Genomic DNA, 21,828 nt, shown 5'->3' on the forward strand with positions numbered 1-21,828 from the left:
CGGCTTTCGCTCCTCGTGTTTACCGTGCGTTAAAGTTGCGCGTCCGTGGCTCTCGCAGCTCTTGCGCGCCCGGTCGCAGAGAGGAGTACGCAACCTCGACCGCACTTTCCCTGCAGGCTTCCTTCCGACTCGAAGTCCTGCGGCGGTCTCAACGAGGTGCCACATCCTCAATGCAGTCGGTCGCCCCCGTTTCGGTTGGGCTCTGGCACGACGGTCGCCACCGTCTCGCCCTTGAGTGGCCGCTGTTGGCGCTCGCTGTGAGGTGTTCAGCGTGCTGTCCGTGTTGCCGACGCGGTCAAAACGAGTCGACGGCTCACGTTCCCTTGTGCGCCGAAGGCTCTCTTGATATGTGATCCGACCCTCAGACAGACGAAGCCAAGGGAAGACCCAAGGCCGCAATGTGCGTTCAAAGAATCAGTGCTCAGTGTGTCCTGCAATTCACACCAAGTCTCGCAGCTGGCTGCGTTCTTCATCGACCCGAGAACCGAGTGATCCACCGCTTAGAGTCGTGAAAAAGTGTTTGTTCAATTCCGTACAGTCAAAACCAAACGTTTCTGGCACTCGGCCAAACAGTGGCCAAGAAGGGCGCTTTTCAGCGCACGCTTGGACTCCAAAACTCTGCCGCGCCTTTTTCGGCTGCCGCAAATCGAGCAAACGGTGTGTTTCGGACGGCGTTTCGCTTTCGCTACTTGCGAGTGCTTTCGTGGTCCACCCCTCTATAAATACTCGGGAGGCGTCGAAGCCGGTTCTCCAAGCCGGACCCGTAGGTATCGTTGTGTGCTCGCTCTCATTGGCCCGCCTAACCAGAAAATGCCTGCGGTACACCCATTTGGATAAGAGTGCACGCAGATGCGGGCCTCGACGGCTACACATTTCCTCGGGCGGCCGCCTCCCGGCCTCCGTGGAGCGCGGGATGCACGGTCCCATCGACAAGCCTCTCCCGTTTTTACCGTGGCGTCGCGGTTCACCACGGCAGGCGGGTCGGTCTCCTCCGCATAAAAAGGGGGACCCCCGCTTTTTGTTCCACGAAATCGCACAAGCTTTTTTCGCATCCACGGTTTGCCACCGCACACCAAAATGCCGATCCGGCTGCCTACTTTAGCCAACAGGTGGAGCCAGGCGCGCCGTACTTGCGCGGCACTTCCCACGTCCACCGAAGTCGGTGCCAAGGACCACTTTCGGCGCCGGAGCCGCGTACGAGCCTACTCGAGGCGGAAGAACGAAGCCAGCAAGGGCCTGGCCGCAAGTGCGTTCAATTGTCGGGACGTCCAAGTCCCTCGTTCTTCCGTGCTTCCTCTTTCGGCAAGTCGTTGCGGCACCTTCCCAAAGCGCGCAGACCCGCTAATCGCGACGAGCGCGACGTGGCCGTGCCGCCTTTCCCTCGGCAGCAAGCAAAACGCCTGGCAACGTCGACGCTCCCCTAACCGCGATCTCGCACCGTGTTTCGTGTGGCAAATTCAAAAGCCGGCCGGCGCTGCTGCAACCATTACGGTCGGTACGCATACGCCGCGGAGGGCGGGACGGTCATCGGAGCGTGCGGTTCCTCCATCGAGTACTGCGCACCTCGGCCGTCGCATCGCCGTGCCATGACCGGCCGCGCGTCAACGCGAACCGGTGCCAGCGAGATCCCTCGCCTGCAAGAACCGACCGGCAGCCTCCGTCACCCGAGGACGCGGAGGCGCTTGCCGCGGACGGCGGGACGGTATGCACTGGTGCACAGCGGACCCGTCACATCGCCAGTTCCTTGACCGACCGCCGACGCTTGTGCCGTTCCTCTCGTACTTGGCAGTCGCCGCGCGATTGTCGGGTCTCGTTCTTGCACGCTCGAACGGTCGGGAGGGCACTCGGCTGGCGTTTCGGGAACGCGCAGCCTCGCCTTCTACCGACGTAACCACGACTCGCCGTTCGCGCTCCGCCGCTCCTGTTTACAGTACTAGGCGGTCCCGCAGCGGTCGGGTCGCGCATTTCGAGCGCTTCGAGCCACGGTGCTGTGGCGGGTCGAAAGCCGACCTATGAGTGCGTTGCGCCGTTTGTACCCGCGTCCGCCACCTGGCCGACCGTCCAAGGTCGCGGTGTTGGCGTCCGCTGGGCGCAACAATTTGTCACGGGGTGCCGCTCCACATTCAGGCAGCCCCGTGGGGAAAAGCCGACCCCGCGTCCAAACGGGGTCAGCGGCAGAAAGTGTCGGGCGCAGACGCAGCTGAGGCGCTCACCCTTCACAATCCGTTAATGATCCTTCCGCAGGTTCACCTACGGAAACCTTGTTACGACTTTTACTTCCTCTAAATGATCAAGTTTGGTCATCTTTCCAACAGACCGGCGCAACCGAAAGGCCGCGCCGGACATCGGTCCGAAGACCTCACTAAATCATTCAATCGGTAGTAGCGACGGGCGGTGTGTACAAAGGGCAGGGACGTAATCAACGCGAGCTTATGACTCGCGCTTACTGGGAATTCCTCGTTCAAGGGGAACAATTGCAAGCCCCTATCCCAATCACGAAAGAAGTTCCACGGGTTACCCAGTCTTTTCAGACAGGGATAAAGACACGCTGCTTCCTTCAGTGTAGCGCGCGTGCGGCCCCGGACATCTAAGGGCATCACAGACCTGTTATTGCTCTGTTTCGTGCGGCTAGGAGCCGCTTGTCCCTCTAAGAAGGTTGTAAGGTGCTGGGAACCCCGCACCTATTTAATAGGCTAGAGTCTCGTTCGTTATCGGAATTAACCAGACAAATCGCTCCACCAACTAAGAACGGCCATGCACCACCATCCACCGAATCAAGAAAGAGCTCTCAATCTGTCAATCCTCCCAGTGTCCGGGCCGGGTAAGTTTTCCCGTGTTGAGTCAAATTAAGCCGCAGGCTCCACTCCTGGTGGTGCCCTTCCGTCAATTCCTTTAAGTTTCAGCTTTGCAACCATACTTCCCCCGGAACCCAAATACTTTGGTTTCCCGGAAGCTGCCCGCCGAGTCATTTGAGTAACTCAGGCGGATCGCTGGTTGGCATCGTTTATGGTCAGAACTAGGGCGGTATCTGATCGCCTTCGAACCTCTGACTTTCGTTCTTGATCAATGAAAACATTCTTGGCAAATGCTTTCGCAGTAGTTCGTCTTGCGACGGTCCAAGAATTTCACCTCTAGCGCCGCAATACGAATGCCCCCGTCCGTCCCTCTTAATCATTACCTCGTATTCCAAAAACCAACAGAACAGAAACGAGGTCTTGTTCTATTATTCCATGCAAGTTTATTCAGGCGACTCGCCTGCGTTGAGCACTCTAATTTTTTCAAAGTAAAAGCACCGGCCATCTCGAGGCACACAATGAAGTGCACCAAGAAAGAACCGGCATGATGTTCAGTCCGAGCCGTCGCATCGGGTAGATGCACTACTCGTCTGGAACTGAGATCCAACTACGAGCTTTTTAACCGCAGCAGCTTTAGTATACGCTATTGGAGCTGGAATTACCGCGGCTGCTGGCACCAGACTTGCCCTCCAATTGATCCTCGTTAAAGGATTTAGAGTGTACTCATTTCAATTACGGGGCCTCAAAAGAGTCCCGTATTGTTATTTTTCGTCACTACCTCCCCGTGCCGGGAGTGGGTAATTTGCGCGCCTGCTGCCTTCCTTGGATGTGGTAGCCGTTTCTCAGGCTCCCTCTCCGGAATCGAACCCTGATTCTCCGTTACCCGTAACAACCATGGTAAGCAAGTAACCTACCATCGAAAGTTGATAAGGCAGACACTTGAAAGAAACGTCGCCGGCTCGTGGCCATGCGATCAGCACAAAGTTATCCAGAGTCACCACACAATACGGGCCGAAACCCGATCGATCTTGGTCTAATAAAAGCACCCGTTACCCAAAGGGCTCCAGGCTCACTGCATGTATTAGCTCTAGAATTGCCACAGTTATCCAAGTAGGAAGAAACGATCTAAGGAACCATAACTGATTTAATGAGCCATTCGCGGTTTCGCCTTATTTCGGCATGTACTTAGACATGCATGGCTTAATCTTTGAGACAAGCATATGATTACTGGCAGGATCAACCAGGTAATCGTTCGACTGCGCGTCCGTCCTCGCCTTCGGCGGGCCGGACGCAGTCTGTGTGCGGCGGAGGCCACCTTCAGGCGCCCCAACACGCTTATTTTGCACTCCGAGATGACGGCGTTCGAGCTCGCTACGGCACAACCTTCCCGAAAGACGAGTGGGAGCCGTGCGGCAAGAAGCACGTTCATGCTCGCTCTTTTTCGTTGCATCGACTCGGTCGCGCCGTGCGGGTTGCCCAAGCCCGCTGCACTGTCGGTGGACCGGCCGGAACTAGCAACGGAGCCGAGACTGCAAAGCCGCCAGACGACGGGTCACGCCCGCGTCTTCGGCGCTTTCGCATCTGAATCGCCCGAGGACGACACGGAACACACCTCGATATCGTGGTAAAACGGCACCGTCCGACAACCAGCCCCTAACGCATCAAGCGGATGAGGCTGCAGACGACTGCCGTGGATTCCCCTGGAGCAGACCCGAGGACACGCTTGACGAGGCCGAAGCCCGCCGCATATCAGACACCCGGTCGCTTTCGCGTACGCCGCTCACGAGAACCCCCACATAATAGCAGCGATAAGTACCCAGACCTCCTTGGGCACTAATACGAGCGTACTCGAGAAAATTTCACCGCGGGTGTGCCCCGAAACGTGTGGCACGTTGAGCGTGCCACAAGTCTACGTCGCTCTCAAACCCGCCGAGGTCGTAGAATTTGCGACCCTACTCACGAAATTCCCACCGAGGATACGGCCGCAAACGTACCGCACCTTGGGTAGGCCACGAGTTTGTGCAACACTACGCTGACGGCACAGCACCGAGGTCGTGCGCGCACGCACGGGAAAATTCCGCCGCGGTTTCTGCCGAAAACGTGAGGCACCACGACTCTCCGCAAGTTCGCGTCGACTGCGAAAGACCGAAGTCGTGAACGACGTGTCCGCTACTCGCCGCCGACACGCTGGACACCAAACGTACAACGACTCGACGGCGTCGTAGAGGCCCACGACGCGGTTTTCCTTAACGACGTCTCGGCGTGGCACCGACAGGTTAGAACGGCCGACCAACGTTCCCTGTCCGCCGTTCGGCTCAGTCGAAGGGCTCGGCGACTTCGGCAACGCTGCGAAGCCGCACGGTGACGCACGCCATGTCCCCATTTTTTTTTTCTTTCTGCGTCTGCCGGGGTGCCCCTATAATAGCAGCGATAAGCACCCAGACCGCCGTGGGTCGCTCGCCCCGGCTGACGTGGTTTTTCGTACTCCTGCGGCGGTCGCCGTCAAGCACGTCCAAATACGCTACTTTCGTGGGCGCATTCACGCTCTTTCGCTTCGCCGGAGTGCCAGCACTCACTCTGCCAAAAACGGCGAACATCCGAGCGGCGGTTCCCACTTTTGCGTCGGCGTCGCAAACCCCGCCCCGGCAGACGAGGTTTGCCGTACTCGTGCGACGGTGGCCGGCGGGCACGTCGAAAGACGCCGATATCGTGCGCGAATTGGCGCACCTTGGCTTCACCGGAGTGCCGCCACTGACTCCTCCAAAAACGGCGAAGATCCGAGCGGCGCTTCCCACTTTCGCATCGGCGTCCCGAACTCCGCCCCGGCTGACGCGGTTTACCGTACTCGTGCGACGGTCGCCGGCGAGCACGTGGAAAGACGCCGATATCGTGCCCGAATCGGCTCCGTTCGGCTTCGCCGGAGTGCCAGCACTGGCTCGGCGAAAGACGACGAACATCCGAGCGACGGTTCTCACTATTGCGTACGCGTCGCAAACCCCGCCCCGGCAGACGCACTTTGCCGTACTCGTGCGACGGTCGCCGGCGAGCACGTAGAAAGACGCCGATATCGTGCCGGAATCGGCCCCGTTTGGCTTCGCCGGAGTGCCAGCACTCACTCGGCCACAAACGGCGAACATCCGAGCGGCGGTTCCCACTTAGCCGTCGGCGTCCCGAACTCCGCCCCGGCAGACGCGGTTGCCGAGCTCGTGCGACTAGCGACCGCGAAGCCGTCTCGCGACGCCGCTTTCGTGCGCGGCTCCCACTGCGACCTGGGTCACCCGAGGTCGACGAGCAAAAAAGAATGTCGAAAAAAATTTTTTTTTTTTTTTGCGTCTGCCGGGGTGCCCCTATAATAGCAGCGATAAGCACCCAGACCGCCATGGGTCGCTCGCCCCGGCTGACGTGGTTTTTCGTTTTCCTGCGGTGGTCGTCGTCAAGCACGTCCAAACACGCCACTTTCGTGGGCGCATTCGCGCTCTTTCGCTTCGCCGGAGTGCCAGCACTCACTCTGCCAAAAACGGCGAACATCCTAGTGGCGGTTCCCACTTTTGCGTCGGCGTCGCCAACCCCGCCCCGGCATACGCGCTTTGCCGTACTCGTGCGACGGTCGCCGGCGAGCACGTCGAAATACGCCGATATCGTGCCCGAATCGGCCCCGTTTCGCTTCGCCGGAGTGCCAGCACTCACTCGGCCAAAAACGGCGAACATCCGAGCAGCGGTACCCACTTAGCCGTCGGCATCCCGAACTCCGCGCCGGCTGACGCGGTTGCCGAGCTCGTGCGACTAGCGACCGCGAACGCGTCTCGCGACGCCGCTTTCGTGCGCGGCTCCCATTGCGACCTGGGTTACCCGAGCTCGACCAGCAAAAAAGAAGGTCGAAAAAAAATTTTTTTTTTCTGCGTCTGCCGGGGTGCCCCTATAATAGCAGCGATAAGCACCCAGACCGCCGTGGGTCGCTCGCCCCGGCTGACGTGGTTTTTCGTACTCCTGCAGCGGTCGCCGTCAAGCACGTCCAAATACGCCACTTTCGTGGGCGCTTTCGCGCTCTTTCGCGTCGCCGGTGTGCCAGCACTCACTCTGCCAAAAACGGCCAACATCCGAGCGGCGGTTCCCACTTTTGCGTCGGCGTCGTAAACCCCGCCCCGGCAGACGCGGTTTGCCCTACTCGTGCGACGGTCGCCGGCGAGCGCGTCGAAAGACGCCGATATCGTGCGCTAATTGGCGCTCCTTGGCTTCTCCGGAGTGCCGCCACTCACTCCTCCAAAAACGGCGAAGATCCGAGCGGCGTTCTCCACTTTCGCATCGGCGTCCCGAACTCCGCCCGGGCTGACGCGGTTTACCGTACTCGTGCGACGGTCGCCGCCGGGCACGTCGAAAGACGCCGATATCGTGCCGTAATCGGCCCCGTTTGGCTTCGCCCGAGTGCCAGCACTCACTCGGCCAAAAACGGCGAACATCCGAGCAGCGTTTCCCACTTTCGCATCGGCGTCCCGAAGCCCGCCCCGGCAGACGCGGTTTGCCCTACTCGAGCGACGGTCGCCGGCGATCACGTCGAAAGGCGCCGAATTCGTGCACGAATCGATGCTTCTTGGTCTCGCAGGAGGGCCGCCACTCACTCCTGCAAAAACGGCGAAGATCCGAGTTGCGCTTCCCACTTTTTCGTCGGCGTCCCGAACTACGCCCCGGCTGACGCGGTTTACCGTACTCGTGCGACGGTCGCCGGCGGGCACTTCAAAATACGCCGATTTCGTGGGCGCATTCACGCTGTTTCGCTTCCCCGGAGTGCCAACACTCACTCTGCCGAAAGCGGCGATCATCCGAGCGGCGGTTCCCACTTTTGCGTCGGCTTCGCAAACGGCGCCCCGGCAGACGCGCTCGTGCGACGTACTCGTGCGACGGTCGCCGGCGAGCACGTCGAAAGACGCCGATATCGTGCTCGAATCGACCCCGTTTCGCTTCGCCGGAGTGCTGCCAGTCACGGCGCAGAAAACGGCGAACAAGTGTTTTTTTTTTTTTCCTAGAATTTGTGTTATAGAAGGCACATTTGATATCGGACGATAATTTTCAACTTTATCACGCGCACCGATTTTCGTGTAGAGGTTTGCAAGTTTATGGGAATTTCTCCACTTGGAATAATGCGATTTAGTAGTACTACGAGAACTTCATGGATGTACTCAAGGGTACGGGGCAAGTCAGTTACGTCAACACCTGCAGATTTTTTACACTTCAAACTGAAAATTGTTGGTTGTGAGTCCTCGTGTGATATTAAAGGCCGATTCGCTAACACATAGAACAAAGAAAGAAAGGAAGAAAAAACGCCCGCGCTCGCTCAAGAAACCTGGGTTCGCAACAAGTGGCAACAACAAGCAACCGAGCGAGTGCGCCAAAACCCGTGGCGGCCGAACAAACGCGAAGTCCCAACCGCGTCAGCCGGGGCGGCACGGGACAGGAAAAATCACTTCAGCCGGGGCGGCGGGGCACCGAATAAACCTCGTCACCTCGTCGCAGGATAAAAGAGGAAACAAAAAGTCTAAACAGCGTCTGCTGGAGCGAATGCGTAATAAAACAACAACAACAACAAAAAAAAACACCCGCGCTCAAGAAGTCTGCAATCCTCACAAAAGGCGACTGTGACCGAGCAGCGTCAGCCGGGGCCGTGCGGAAACGGAAAAACCGCGACTACCGGGGCGTCGAGGCACCGAAAAATCCACTTCAGCCGCGGCGAAAAAAAAAAACAAAAAGAAAGACGGAGGGGGGGGGGGGAACCACGTCTGCCGGGGCGAAGGAAAAAAAAAAACGCGTCTGCCGGGGCGAGCCCGGGTGCGGCACCACCGGGAAAACTGTGGCAAACAGACATGGCGATCGAGTGAGTGGGCCGCCAGCCAGGCTCAGCCAAAAAGTGCAAAGTCCGAACTGCGTCAGCCGGGGCGGCAAAAACCGCGTCAGCCGGGGCGGCGCAAAAAACCGCGTCTGCCGGGGCGGCACGAAACCGCGTCAGCCGGGGCGGGGCGAAAACTGCGTCAGCCGGGGCGAAAGAAAAAAAAAAACGCGTCTGCCGGGGCAAGCCCGGGTGCGGCACCACCGGGAAAACTGTGGCAAACAGACATGGCGATCGAGTGAGTGGGCCGCCAGCCAGGCACAGCCGAAAAGTGCAAAGTCCGAACCGTGTCAGCCGGGGCGACGCAAAAACCGCGTCAGCCGGGGCGGCGCGAAAACCGCGTCAGCCGGGGCGGCACGAAACCGCGTCAGCCGGGGCGGCGCGAAAACTGCGTCAGCCGGGGCGGCGCGAAAACCTCGTCAGCCGGGGCGAGCGAAAAGGGGGGGGGGGAACCACGTCTGCCGGGGCGAAAGAAAAAAAAACGCGTCTGCCGGGGCGAGCCCGGGTGCGGCACCACCGGGAAGACTGTGGCAAACAGACATGGCGATCGAGTGAGTGGGCCGCCAGCCAGGCTCAGCCCAAAAAGTGCTAAGTCCGAACTGCGTCAGCCGGGGCGGCGCGAAAACCGCGTCTGCCGGGGCGGCACGAAACCGCGTCAGCCGGGGCGGCGCGAAAACTGCGTCAGCCGGGGCGAGCCCGGGTGCGGCACCACCGGGAAAACTGTGGCAAACAGACATGGCGATCGAGTGAGTGGGCCGCCAGCCAGGCACAGCCGAAAAGTGCTAAGTCCGAACTGCGTCAGCCGGGGCGGCAAAAACCGCGTCAGCCGGGGCGGCGCAAAAAACCGCGTCTGCCGGGGCGGCACGAAACCGCGTCAGCCGGGGCGGCGCGAAAACTGCGTCAGCCGGGGCGAAAGAAAAAAAAAAACGCGTCTGCCGGGGCGAGCCCGGGTGCGGCACCACCGGGAAAACTGTGGCAAACAGACATGGCGATCGAGTGAGTGGGCCGCCAGCCAGGCACAGCCGAAAAGTGCTAAGTCCGAACTGCGTCTGCCGGGGCGGCACGAAACCGCATCAGCCGGGGCGGCGCGAAAACCGCGTCTGCCGGGGCGGCACGAAACCGCGTCAGCCGGGGCGGCGCGAAAACTGCGTCAGCCGGGGCGAGCCCGGGTGCGGCACCACCGGGAAAACTGTGGCAAACAGACATGGCGATTGAGTGAGTGGGCCGCCAGCCAGGCACAGCCGAAAAGTGCTAAGTCCGAACTGCGTCTGCCGGGGCGGCACGAAACCGCGTCAGCCGGGGCGGCGCGAAAACCGCGTCTGCCGGGGCGGCACGAAACCGCGTCAGCCGGGGCGGCGCGAAAACTGCGTCAGCCGGGGCGAGCCCGGGTGCGGCACCACCGGGAAAACTGTGGCAAACAGACATGGCGATCGAGTGAGTGGGCCGCCAGCCAGGCACAGCCGAAAAGTGCAAAGTCCGAACCGTGTCAGCCGGGGCGACGCAAAAACCGCGTCAGCCGGGGCGGCGCGAAAACCGCGTCAGCCGGGGCGGCACGAAACCGCGTCAGCCGGGGCGGCGCGAAAACTGCGTCAGCCGGGGCGGCGCGAAAACCTCGTCAGCCGGGGCGAGCGAAAAGGGGGGGGGGAACCACGTCTGCCGGGGCGAAAGAAAAAAAAACGCGTCTGCCGGGGCGAGCCCGGGTGCGGCACCACCGGGAAGACTGTGGCAAACAGACATGGCGATCGAGTGAGTGGGCCGCCAGCCAGGCTCAGCCCAAAAAGTGCTAAGTCCGAACTGCGTCAGCCGGGGCGGCGCGAAAACCGCGTCTGCCGGGGCGGCACGAAACCGCGTCAGCCGGGGCGGCGCGAAAACTGCGTCAGCCGGGGCGAGCCCGGGTGCGGCACCACCGGGAAAACTGTGGCAAACAGACATGGCGATCGAGTGAGTGGGCCGCCAGCCAGGCACAGCCGAAAAGTGCTAAGTCCGAACTGCGTCAGCCGGGGCGGCAAAAACCGCGTCAGCCGGGGCGGCGCAAAAAACCGCGTCTGCCGGGGCGGCACGAAACCGCGTCAGCCGGGGCGGCGCGAAAACTGCGTCAGCCGGGGCGAAAGAAAAAAAAAAACGCGTCTGCCGGGGCGAGCCCGGGTGCGGCACCACCGGGAAAACTGTGGCAAACAGACATGGCGATCGAGTGAGTGGGCCGCCAGCCAGGCACAGCCGAAAAGTGCTAAGTCCGAACTGCGTCTGCTGGGGCGGCACGAAACCGCGTCAGCCGGGGCGGCGCGAAAACCGCGTCTGCCGGGGCGGCACGAAACCGCGTCAGCCGGGGCGGCGCGAAAACTGCGTCAGCCGGGGCGAGCCCGGGTGCGGCACCACCGGGAAAACTGTGGCAAACAGACATGGCGATTGAGTGAGTGGGCCGCCAGCCAGGCACAGCCGAAAAGTGCTAAGTCCGAACTGCGTCTGCCGGGGCGGCACGAAACCGCGTCAGCCGGGGCGGCGCGAAAACCGCGTCTGCCGGGGCGGCACGAAACCGCGTCAGCCGGGGCGGCGCGAAAACTGCGTCAGCCGGGGCGAGCCCGGGTGCGGCACCACCGGGAAAACTGTGGCAAACAGACATGGCGATCGAGTGAGTGGGCCGCCAGCCAGGCACAGCCGAAAAGTGCTAAGTCCGAACTGCGTCAGCCGGGGCGGCAAAAACCGCGTCAGCCGGGGCGGCGCAAAAAACCGCGTCTGCCGGGGCGGCACGAAACCGCGTCAGCCGGGGCGGCGCGAAAACTGCGTCAGCCGGGGCGAAAGAAAAAAAAAACGCGTCTGCCGGGGCGAGCCCGGGTGCGGCACCACCGGGAAAACTGTGGCAAACAGACATGGCGATCGAGTGAGTGGGCCGCCAGCCAGGCACAGCCGAAAAGTGCTAAGTCCGAACTGCGTCTGCCGGGGCGGCACGAAACCGCGTCAGCCGGGGCGGCGCGAAAACCGCGTCTGCCGGGGCGGCACGAAACCGCGTCAGCCGGGGCGGCGCGAAAACTGCGTCAGCCGGGGCGAGCCCGGGTGCGGCACCACCGGGAAAACTGTGGCAAACAGACATGGCGATTGAGTGAGTGGGCCGCCAGCCAGGCACAGCCGAAAAGTGCTAAGTCCGAACTGCGTCTGCCGGGGCGGCACGAAACCGCGTCAGCCGGGGCGGCGCGAAAACCGCGTCTGCCGGGGCGGCACGAAACCGCGTCAGCCGGGGCGGCGCGAAAACTGCGTCAGCCGGGGCGAGCCCGGGTGCGGCACCACCGGGAAAACTGTGGCAAACAGACATGGCGATCGAGTGAGTGGGCCGCCAGCCAGGCACAGCCGAAAAGTGCAAAGTCCGAACCGTGTCAGCCGGGGCGACGCAAAAACCGCGTCAGCCGGGGCGGCGCGAAAACCGCGTCAGCCGGGGCGGCGCGAAAACTGCGTCAGCCGGGGCGGCGCGAAAACCTCGTCAGCCGGGGCGAGCGAAAAGGGGGGGGGGGGAACCACGTCTGCCGGGGCGAAAGAAAAAAAAACGCGTCTGCCGGGGCGAGCCCGGGTGCGGCACCACCGGGAAGACTGTGGCAAACAGACATGGCGATCGAGTGAGTGGGCCGCCAGCCAGGCTCAGCCCAAAAAGTGCTAAGTCCGAACTGCGTCAGCCGGGGCGGCGCGAAAACCGCGTCTGCCGGGGCGGCACGAAACCGCGTCAGCCGGGGCGGCGCGAAAACTGCGTCAGCCGGGGCGAGCCCGGGTGCGGCACCACCGGGAAAACTGTGGCAAACAGACATGGCGATCGAGTGAGTGGGCCGCCAGCCAGGCACAGCCGAAAAGTGCTAAGTCCGAACTGCGTCAGCCGGGGCGGCAAAAACCGCGTCAGCCGGGGCGGCGCAAAAAACCGCGTCTGCCGGGGCGGCACGAAACCGCGTCAGCCGGGGCGGCGCGAAAACTGCGTCAGCCGGGGCGAAAGAAAAAAAAAACGCGTCTGCCGGGGCGAGCCCGGGTGCGGCACCACCGGGAAAACTGTGGCAAACAGACATGGCGATCGAGTGAGTGGGCCGCCAGCCAGGCACAGCCGAAAAGTGCTAAGTCCGAACTGCGTCTGCCGGGGCGGCACGAAACCGCGTCAGCCGGGGCGGCGCGAAAACCGCGTCTGCCGGGGCGGCACGAAACCGCGTCAGCCGGGGCGGCGCGAAAACTGCGTCAGCCGGGGCGAGCCCGGGTGCGGCACCACCGGGAAAACTGTGGCAAACAGACATGGCGATTGAGTGAGTGGGCCGCCAGCCAGGCTCAGCCCAAAAAGTGCTAAGTCCGAACTGCGTCAGCCGGGGCGGCGCGAAAACCGCGTCAGCCGGGGCGGCGCAAAAACCGCGTCTGCCGGGGCGAAATCAAAAAAAAAAACAAAGAAAAAAGCCCGCGCTTAATCAAAAGAAAACAAAGAAAAAAGCTTGCGCTTAATCAAAAGAAAACAAACAAAAAAAGTTCGCGCTTAAGCCTGGCGGTGGAACCACCGGGGCAAACAGACCTGGCGATCGAGTGAGTGGGCCGCCAGCCGGGGTGAGCCAAAAAGTGCAAAGTCCGAACCGCGTCAGCCGGGGCGACGCAAAAACCGCGTCAGCCGGGGCGGCGCGAAAACCGCGTCAGCCGGGGCGGCGCGAAAACCGCGTCAGCCGGGGCGGCGCAAAAACTGCGTCAGCCGGGGCGGCACGGAAAAACGAAAACCGCGTCAGCCGGGGCGGCACGGAAAAACGAAAACCGCGTCAGCCGGGGCGACATCAAAATGAGGAAAAAAAAAAAAACTGCCTTAGGACACCTGCGTACACTTTCATGCGTTTGGGCATATCTCTCTGTAACACGCGCGCCCCTCGTTACGCGCGGCACTCTGTTTTCTCCGACACCCATATTTCGGCGGCATGTGGCACGCGCGCCCGTCCCTACGCACGGCACACCGCAGTGCTTTCTCGATATTTTTCTTTTCCTCCAACACCGTCATCTATAGGCTTTTAGTGACCTGTTGCTCGTGGCACAAGTTCGCTAGCTCTGACACCTCTTGCATGCGCACCGTTTTTGCGCACGGTGCTATGCCGCAAAGCACGGCAGTCGCATGCGTTTCTCTCAGGCACCTCTTTTTTGACACAACGCTGTGGTGCTTAGAAACACACGCGCCGCTTTTGCGCACAGAACTCCACCGTACAGCACGGTAGTCACGTTTGTTCCACACGAACAGCAGTGTGCATCGTGCTACGACACTTTGAAAGCTTTTTCTTCCGAGTCTCGACCGCGCTGTTCCTTTCGTACTTGGCGCGATTTTGGGACCAGCTTTGTTTTAAACCCCTACTGCGCGCCGTTCCTTTCGTACTTGGCGCGGTTCAGGGTTTGTTTCGAGCCCTTAGCCGCGCTGTTCCCTCCGTACTTGGCGCGGTTTAGGGTCGAGCTTTGTCTCGAGCCCTCTCCGCGCCGTTCCTTCCGTACTTGGCGCGGTTTAGGGTTTGTTTCGAGCCCTTAGCCGCGCTGTTCCCTCCGTACTTGGCGCGGTTTAGGGTTTGTTTCGAGCCCTTAGCCGCGCTGTTCCCTCCGTACTTGGCGCGGTTTAGGGTCGAGCTTTGTCTCGAGCCCTCTCCGCGCCGTTCCTTCCGTACTTGGCGCGGTTTAGGGCCGAGCTTTGTCTCGAGCCCCTACCGCGCGGTTCCTTTCGTACTTTGCGCGGTTTAGGGTCGAGCCTTGTTTTGAGTACTGACCGCGCAGTTAGCGCGGTTCAGAATCGAACCTTGTTTCGAGCTCTTACCGTGCAGTTCCTTTCGTACTTGGCACGGTTTAGGGTCGAGCCTTGTTTCGAGTCCCGACCGCGCGGTTGCTTTCGTACTTGGCGCGGTTCAGGATCGAGCTTTGCTTCGAGCCCCTTAGTTGCGCTGTTCTTTTCGTACTTGGCGCGGTTCAAGGTAGAGCTCTATTTCGAACCCGAGCGAACATCCGAGCGGCGGTTCCCACTTAGCCGTCGGCGTCCCGAACTCCGCCCCGGCAGACGCGGTTGCCGAGCTCGTGCGACTAGCGACCGCGAAGCCTTCTCGCGACGCCGCTTTCGTGCGCGGCTCCCACTGCGACCTGGGTCACCCGAGGTCGACGAGCAAAAAAGAATGTCGAAAAAAATTTTTTTTTTTTTTTGCGTCTGCCGGGGTGCCCCTATAATAGCAGCGATAAGCACCCAGACCGCCATGGGTCGCTCGCCCCGGCTGACGTGGTTTTTCGTTTTCCTGCGGTGGTCGTCGTCAAGCACGTCCAAACACGCCACTTTCGTGGGCGCATTCGCGCTCTTTCGCTTCGCCGGAGTGCCAGCACTCACTCTGCCAAAAACGGCGAACATCCGAGCGGCGGTTCCCACTTTTGCGTCGGCGTCGCAAACCCCGCCCCGGCAGACGAGGTTTGCCGTACTCGTGCGACGGTGGCCGGCGGGCACGTCGAAAGACGCCGATATCGTGCGCGAATTGGCGCACCTTGGCTTCACCGGAGTGCCGCCACTGACTCCTCCAAAAACGGCGAAGATCCGAGCGGCGCTTCCCACTTTCGCATCGGCGTCCCGAACTCCGCCCCGGCTGACGCGGTTTACCGTACTCGTGCGACGGTCGCCGGCGAGCACGTGGAAAGACGCCGATATCGTGCCCGAATCGGCTCCGTTCGGCTTCGCCGGATTGCCAGCACTGGCTCGGCGAAAGACGACGAACATCCGAGCGACGGTTCTCACTATTGCGTACGCGTCGCAAACCCCGCCCCGGCAGACGCACTTTGCCGTACTCGTGCGACGGTCGCCGGCGAGCACGTAGAAAGACGCCGATATCGTGCCGGAATCGGCCCCGTTTGGCTTCGCCGGAGTGCCAGCACTCACTCGGCCACAAACGGCGAACATCCGAGCGGCGGTTCCCACTTAGCCGTCGGCGTCCCGAACTCCGCCCCGGCAGACGCGGTTGCCGAGCTCGTGCGACTAGCGACCGCGAAGCCGTCTCGCGACGCCGCTTTCGTGCGCGGCTCCCACTGCGACCTGGGTCACCCGAGGTCGACGAGCAAAAAAGAATGTCGAAAAAAATTTTTTTTTTTTTTTGCGTCTGCCGGGGTGCCCCTATAATAGCAGCGATAAGCACCCAGACCGCCATGGGTCGCTCGCCCCGGCTGACGTGGTTTTTCGTTTTCCTGCGGTGGTCGTCGTCAAGCACGTCCAAACACGCCACTTTCGTGGGCGCATTCGCGCTCTTTCGCTTCGCCGGAGTGCCAGCACTCACTCTGCCAAAAACGGCGAACATCCTAGTGGCGGTTCCCACTTTTGCGTCGGCGTCGCCAACCCCGCCCCGGCATACGCGGTTTGCCGTACTCGTGCGGCGGTGGCCGGCGGGCACGTCGAAAGACACCGATATCGTGCGCGAGTCGATGCTTCTTGGTCTCGCAGGAGGGCCGCCACTCACTCCTGCAAAAACGGCGAAGATCCGAGCGGCGCTTCCCACTTTTTCGTCGGCGTCGCAAACCTCGCCCCGGCAGACGCGCTTTGCCGTACTCGTGCGACGGTCGCCGGCGAGCACGTCGAAATACGCCGATATCGTGCCCGAATCGGCCCCGTTTCGCTTCGCCGGAGTGCCAGCACTCGCTCGGCCAAAGACGACGAACATCCGAGCGACGGTTCCCACTATTGCGTACGCGTCGCGAACCCCGCCCCGGCAGACGCGGTTTGCCGTACTCGTGCGGCGGTGGCCGGCGGGCACGTCGAAAGACGCCGATATCGTGCACGAATTGGCGCTCCTTGGCTTCACCGGAGTGCCAGCACTCACTCGGCCAAAAACGGCGAACATCCGAGCAGCGGTACCCACTTAGCCGTCGGCATCCCGAACTCCGCGCCGGCTGACGCGGTTGCCGAGCTCGTGCGACTAGCGACCGCGAACGCGTCTCGCGACGCCGCTTTCGTGCGCGGCTCCCATTGCGACCTGGGTTACCCGAGCTCGACCAGCAAAAAAGAAGGTCGAAAATTTTTTTTTTTTTTCTGCGTCTGCCGGGGTGCCCCTATAATAGCAGCGATAAGCACCCAGACCGCCGTGTGTCGCTCGCCCCGGCTGACGTGGTTTTTCGTACTCCTGCAGCGGTCGCCGTCACGCACGTCCAAATACGCCACTTTCGTGGGCGCATTCGCGCTCTTTCGCGTCGCCGGAGTGCCAGCACTCACTCTGCCAAAAACGGCCAACATCCGAGCGGCGGTTCCCACTTTTGCGTCGGCGTCGTAAACCCCGCCCCGGCAGACGCGGTTTGCCCTACTCGTGCGACGGTCGCCGGCGAGCGCGTCGAAAGACGCCGATATCGTGCGCTAATTGGCGCTCCTTGGCTTCTCCGGAGTGCCGCCACTCACTCCTCCAAAAACGGCGAAGATCCGAGCGGCGTTCTCCACTTTCGCATCGGCGTCCCGAACTCCGCCCGGGCTGACGCGGTTTACCGTACTCGTGCGACGGTCGCCGGCGGGCACGTCGAAAGACGCCGATATCGTGCCGTAATCGGCCCCGTTTGGCTTCGCCCGTGTGCCAGCACTCACTCGGCCAAAAACGGCGAACATCCGAGCAGCGTTTCCCACTTTCGCATCGGCGTCCCGAAGCCCGCCCCGGCAGACGCGGTTTGCCCTACTCGAGCGACGGTCGCCGGCGATCACGTCGAAAGGCGCCGAATTCGTGCACGAATCGATGCTTCTTGGTCTCGCAGGAGGGCCGCCACTCACTCCTGCAAAAACGGCGAAGATCCGAGTTGCGCTTCCCACTTTTTCGTCGGCGTCCCGAACTACGCCCCGGCTGACGCGGTTTACCGTACTCGTGCGACGGTCGCCGGCGGGCACTTCAAAATACGCCGATTTCGTGGGCGCATTCACGCTGTTTCGCTTCCCCGGAGTGCCAACACTCACTCTGCCGAAAGCGGCGATCATCCGAGCGGCGGTTCCCACTTTTGCGTCGGCTTCGCAAACGGCGCCCCGGCAGACGCGCTCGTGCGACGTACTCGTGCGACGGTCGCCGGCGAGCACGTCGAAAGACGCCGATATCGTGCTCGAATCGACCCCGTTTCGCTTCGCCGGAGTGCTGCCAGTCACGGCGCAGAAAACGGCGAACAAGTGTTTTTTTTTTTTTTCCTAGAATTTGTGTTATAGAAGGCACATTTGATATCGGACGATAATTTTCAACTTTATCACGCGCACCGATTTTCGTGTAGAGGTTTGCAAGTTTATGGGAATTTCTCCACTTGGAATAATGCGATTTAGTAGTACTACGAGAACTTCATGGATGTACTCAAGGGTACGGGGCAAGTCAGTTACGTCAACACCTGCAGATTTTTTACACTTCAAACTGAAAATTGTTGGTTGTGAGTCCTCGTGTGATATTAAAGGCCGATTCGCTAACACATAGAACAAAGAAAGAAAGGAAGAAAAAACGCCCGCGCTCGCTCAAGAAACCTGGGTTCGCAACAAGTGGCAACAACAAGCAACCGAGCGAGTGCGCCAAAACCCGTGGCGGCCGAACAAACGCGAAGTCCCAACCGCGTCAGCCGGGGCGGCACGGGACAGGAAAAATCACTTCAGCCGGGGCGGCGGGGCACCGAATAAACCTCGTCACCTCGTCGCAGGATAAAAGAGGAAACAAAAAGTCTAAACAGCGTCTGCTGGAGCGAATGCGTAATAAAACAACAACAACAACAAAAAAAAAAAACACCCGCGCTCAAGAAGTCTGCAATCACCACAAAAGGCGACTGTGACCGAGCAGCGTCAGCCGGGGCCGTGCGGAAACGGAAAAACCGCGACTACCGGGGCGTCGAGGCACCGAAAAATCCACTTCAGCCGCGGCGAAAAAAAAAAACAAAAAGAAAGACGGAGGGGGGGGGGGGGAACCACGTCTGCCGGGGCGAAGGAAAAAAAAAAAACGCGTCTGCCGGGGCGAGCCCGGGTGCGGCACCACCGGGAAAACTGTGGCAAACAGACATGGCGATCGAGTGAGTGGGCCGCCAGCCAGGCTCAGCCAAAAAGTGCAAAGTCCGAACTGCGTCAGCCGGGGCGGCAAAAACCACGTCAGCCGGGGCGGCGCAAAAAACCGCGTCTGCCGGGGCGGCACGAAACCGCGTCAGCCGGGGCGGCGCGAAAACTGCGTCAGCCGGGGCGAAAGAAAAAAAAAAAAAAACGCGTCTGCCGGGGCGAGCCCGGGTGCGGCACCACCGGGAAAACTGTGGCAAACAGACATGGCGATCGAGTGAGTGGGCCGCCAGCCAGGCACAGCCGAAAAGTGCAAAGTCCGAACCGTGTCAGCCGGGGCGGCAAAAAACCGCGTCAGCCGGGGCGGCGCAAAAAACCGCGTCTGCCGGGGCGGCACGAAACCGCGTCAGCCGGGGCGGCGCGAAAACTGCGTCAGCCGGGGCGAGCCCGGGTGCGGCACCACCGGGAAAACTGTGGCAAACAGACATGGCGATCGAGTGAGTGGGCCGCCAGCCAGGCTCAGCCAAAAAGTGCCAAGTCCGAACTGCGTCAGCCGGGGCGGCAAAAAACCGCGTCAGCCGGGGCGGCGCAAAAAACCGCGTCTGCCGGGGCGGCGCGAAAACCGCGTCTGCCGGGGCGGCGCGAAAACTGCGTCAGCCGGGGCGAAAGAAAAAAAAAAACGCGTCTGCCGGGGCGAGCCCGGGTGCGGCACCACCGGGAAAACTGTGGCAAACAGACATGGCGATCGAGTGAGTGGGCCGCCAGCAAGGCTCAGCCAAAAAGTGCTAAGTCCGAACTGCGTCAGCTGGGGCGGCAAAAAACCGCGTCTGCCGGGGCGGCACGAAACCGCGTCAGCCGGGGCGGCGCGAAAACCGCGTCTGCCGGGGCGGCACGAAACCGCGTCAGCCGGGGCGGCGCGAAAACTGCGTCAGCCGGGGCGAGCCCGGGTGCGGCACCACCGGGAAAACTGTGGCAAACAGACATGGCGATCGAGTGAGTGGGCCGCCAGCCAGGCACAGCCGAAAAGTGCTAAGTCCGAACTGCGTCAGCCGGGGCGGCAAAAACCGCGTCAGCCGGGGCGGCGCGAAAACCGCGTCTGCCGGGGCGGCACGAAACCGCGTCAGCCGGGGCGGCGCGAAAACTGCGTCAGCCGGGGCGAGCCCGGGTGCGGCACCACCGGGAAAACTGTGGCTAACAGACATGGCGATCGAGTGAGTGGGCCACCAGCCAGGCTCAGCCAAAAAGTGCTAAGTCCGAACTGCGTCAGCCGGGGCGGCAAAAACCGCGTCAGCCGGGGCGGCGCAAAAAACCGCGTCTGCCGGGGCGGCACGAAACCGCGTCAGCCGGGGCGGCGCGAAAACTGCGTCAGCCGGGGCGAAAGAAAAAAAAAAAACGCGTCTGCCGGGGCGAGCCCGGGTGCGGCACCACCGGGAAAACTGTGGCAAACAGACATGGCGATCGAGTGAGTGGGCCGCCAGCCAGGCACAGCCGAAAAGTGCCAAGTCCGAACTGCGTCAGCCGGGGCGGCAAAAAACCGCGTCAGCCGGGGCGGCGCAAAAAACCGCGTCTGCCGGGGCGGCACGAAACCGCGTCAGCCGGGGCGGCGCGAAAACTGCGTCAGCCGGGGCGAGCCCGGGTGCGGCACCACCGGGAAAACTGTGGCAAACAGACATGGCGATCGAGTGAGTGGGCCGCCAGCCAGGCTCAGCCAAAAAGTGCCAAGTCCGAACTGCGTCAGCCGGGGCGGCGCAAAAAACCGCGTCTGCCGGGGCGGCGCGAAAACCGCGTCTGCCGGGGCGGCGCGAAAACTGCGTCAGCCGGGGCGAAAGAAAAAAAAAACGCGTCTGCCGGGGCGAGCCCGGGTGCGGCACCACCGGGAAAACTGTGGCAAACAGACATGGCGATCGAGTGAGTGGGCCGCCAGCAAGGCTCAGCCAAAAAGTGCCAAGTCCGAACTGCGTCAGCCGGGGCGGCAAAAAACCGCGTCTGCCGGGGCGGCACGAAACCGCGTCAGCCGGGGCGGCGCGAAAACCGCGTCTGCCGGGGCGGCACGAAACCGCGTCAGCCGGGGCGAGCCCGGGTGCGGCACCACCGGGAAAACTGTGGCAAACAGACATGGCGATCGAGTGAGTGGGCCGCCAGCCAGGCACAGCCGAAAAGTGCTAAGTCCGAACTGCGTCAGCCGGGGCGGCAAAAACCGCGTCAGCCGGGGCGGCGCAAAAACCGCGTCTGCCGGGGCGAATGCAAAAAAAACAAAGAAAAAAGCCCGCGCTTAATCAAAAGAAAACAAAGAAAAAAGCTTGCGCTTAATCAAAAGAAAACAAACAAAAAAAGTTCGCGCTTAAGCCTGGCGGTGGAACCACCGGGGCAAACAGACCTGGCGATCGAGTGAGTGGGCCGCCAGCCGGGGTGAGCCAAAAAGTGCAAAGTCGGAACCGCGTCAGCCGGGGCGGCGCGAAAACCGCGTCAGCCGGGGCGGCGCAAAAACTGCGTCAGCCGGGGCGGCACGGAAAAACGAAAACCGCGTCAGCCGGGGCGGCACGGAAAAACGAAAACCACGTCAGCCGGGGCGACATCAAAATGAGGAAAAAAAAAAAACTGCCTTAGGACACCTGCGTACACTTTCATGCGTTTGGGCATATCTCTCTGTAACACGCGCGCCCCTCGTTACGCGCGGCACTCTGTTTTCTCCGACACCCATATTTCGGCGGCATGTGGCACGCGCGCCCGTCCCTACGCACGGCACACCGCAGTGCTTTCTCGATATTTTTCTTTTCCTCCAACACCGTCATCTATAGGCTTTTAGTGACCTGTTGCTCGTGGCAAAAGTTCGCTAGCTCTGACACCTCTTGCATGCGCACCGTTTTTGCGCACGGTGCTATGCCGCAAAGCACGGCAGTCGCATGCGTTTCTCTCAGGCACCTCTTTTTTGACACAACGCTGTGGTGCTTAGAAACACACCCGCCGCTTTTGCGCACAGAACTCCACCGTACAGCACGGTAGTCACGTTTGTTCCACACGAACAGCAGTGTGCATCGTGCTACGACACTTTGAAAGCTTTTTCTTCCGAGTCTCGACCGCGCTGTTCCTTTCGTACTTGGCGCGGTTTTGGGACCAGCTTTGTTTTAAACCCCTACTGCGCGCCGTTCCTTTCGTACTTGGCGCGGTTCAGGGTTTGTTTC

General features: G+C 61.4%; 2 non-coding genes across 2 annotated transcripts; both read right to left on the reverse strand.

Annotated features, from left to right (window-relative positions):
- Positions 1–355: 355 nt before the first annotated feature.
- LOC142792258 (5.8S ribosomal RNA) lies at positions 356–508 on the reverse strand. Its single transcript, XR_012890786.1, has one exon. It is a non-coding gene; the product is annotated as a 5.8S ribosomal RNA (ribosomal RNA).
- A 1,719-nt stretch (positions 509–2,227) lies between these two features.
- LOC142792272 (small subunit ribosomal RNA) lies at positions 2,228–4,042 on the reverse strand. Its single transcript, XR_012890800.1, has one exon. It is a non-coding gene; the product is annotated as a small subunit ribosomal RNA (ribosomal RNA).
- Between the last annotated feature and the right edge of the window lie 17,786 nt (positions 4,043–21,828).

This window comes from Rhipicephalus microplus, unplaced genomic scaffold (genome assembly GCF_043290135.1).
Source record: "Rhipicephalus microplus isolate Deutch F79 unplaced genomic scaffold, USDA_Rmic scaffold_209, whole genome shotgun sequence".
NCBI classification, from domain to species: Eukaryota; Metazoa; Arthropoda; class Arachnida; order Ixodida; family Ixodidae; genus Rhipicephalus; species Rhipicephalus microplus.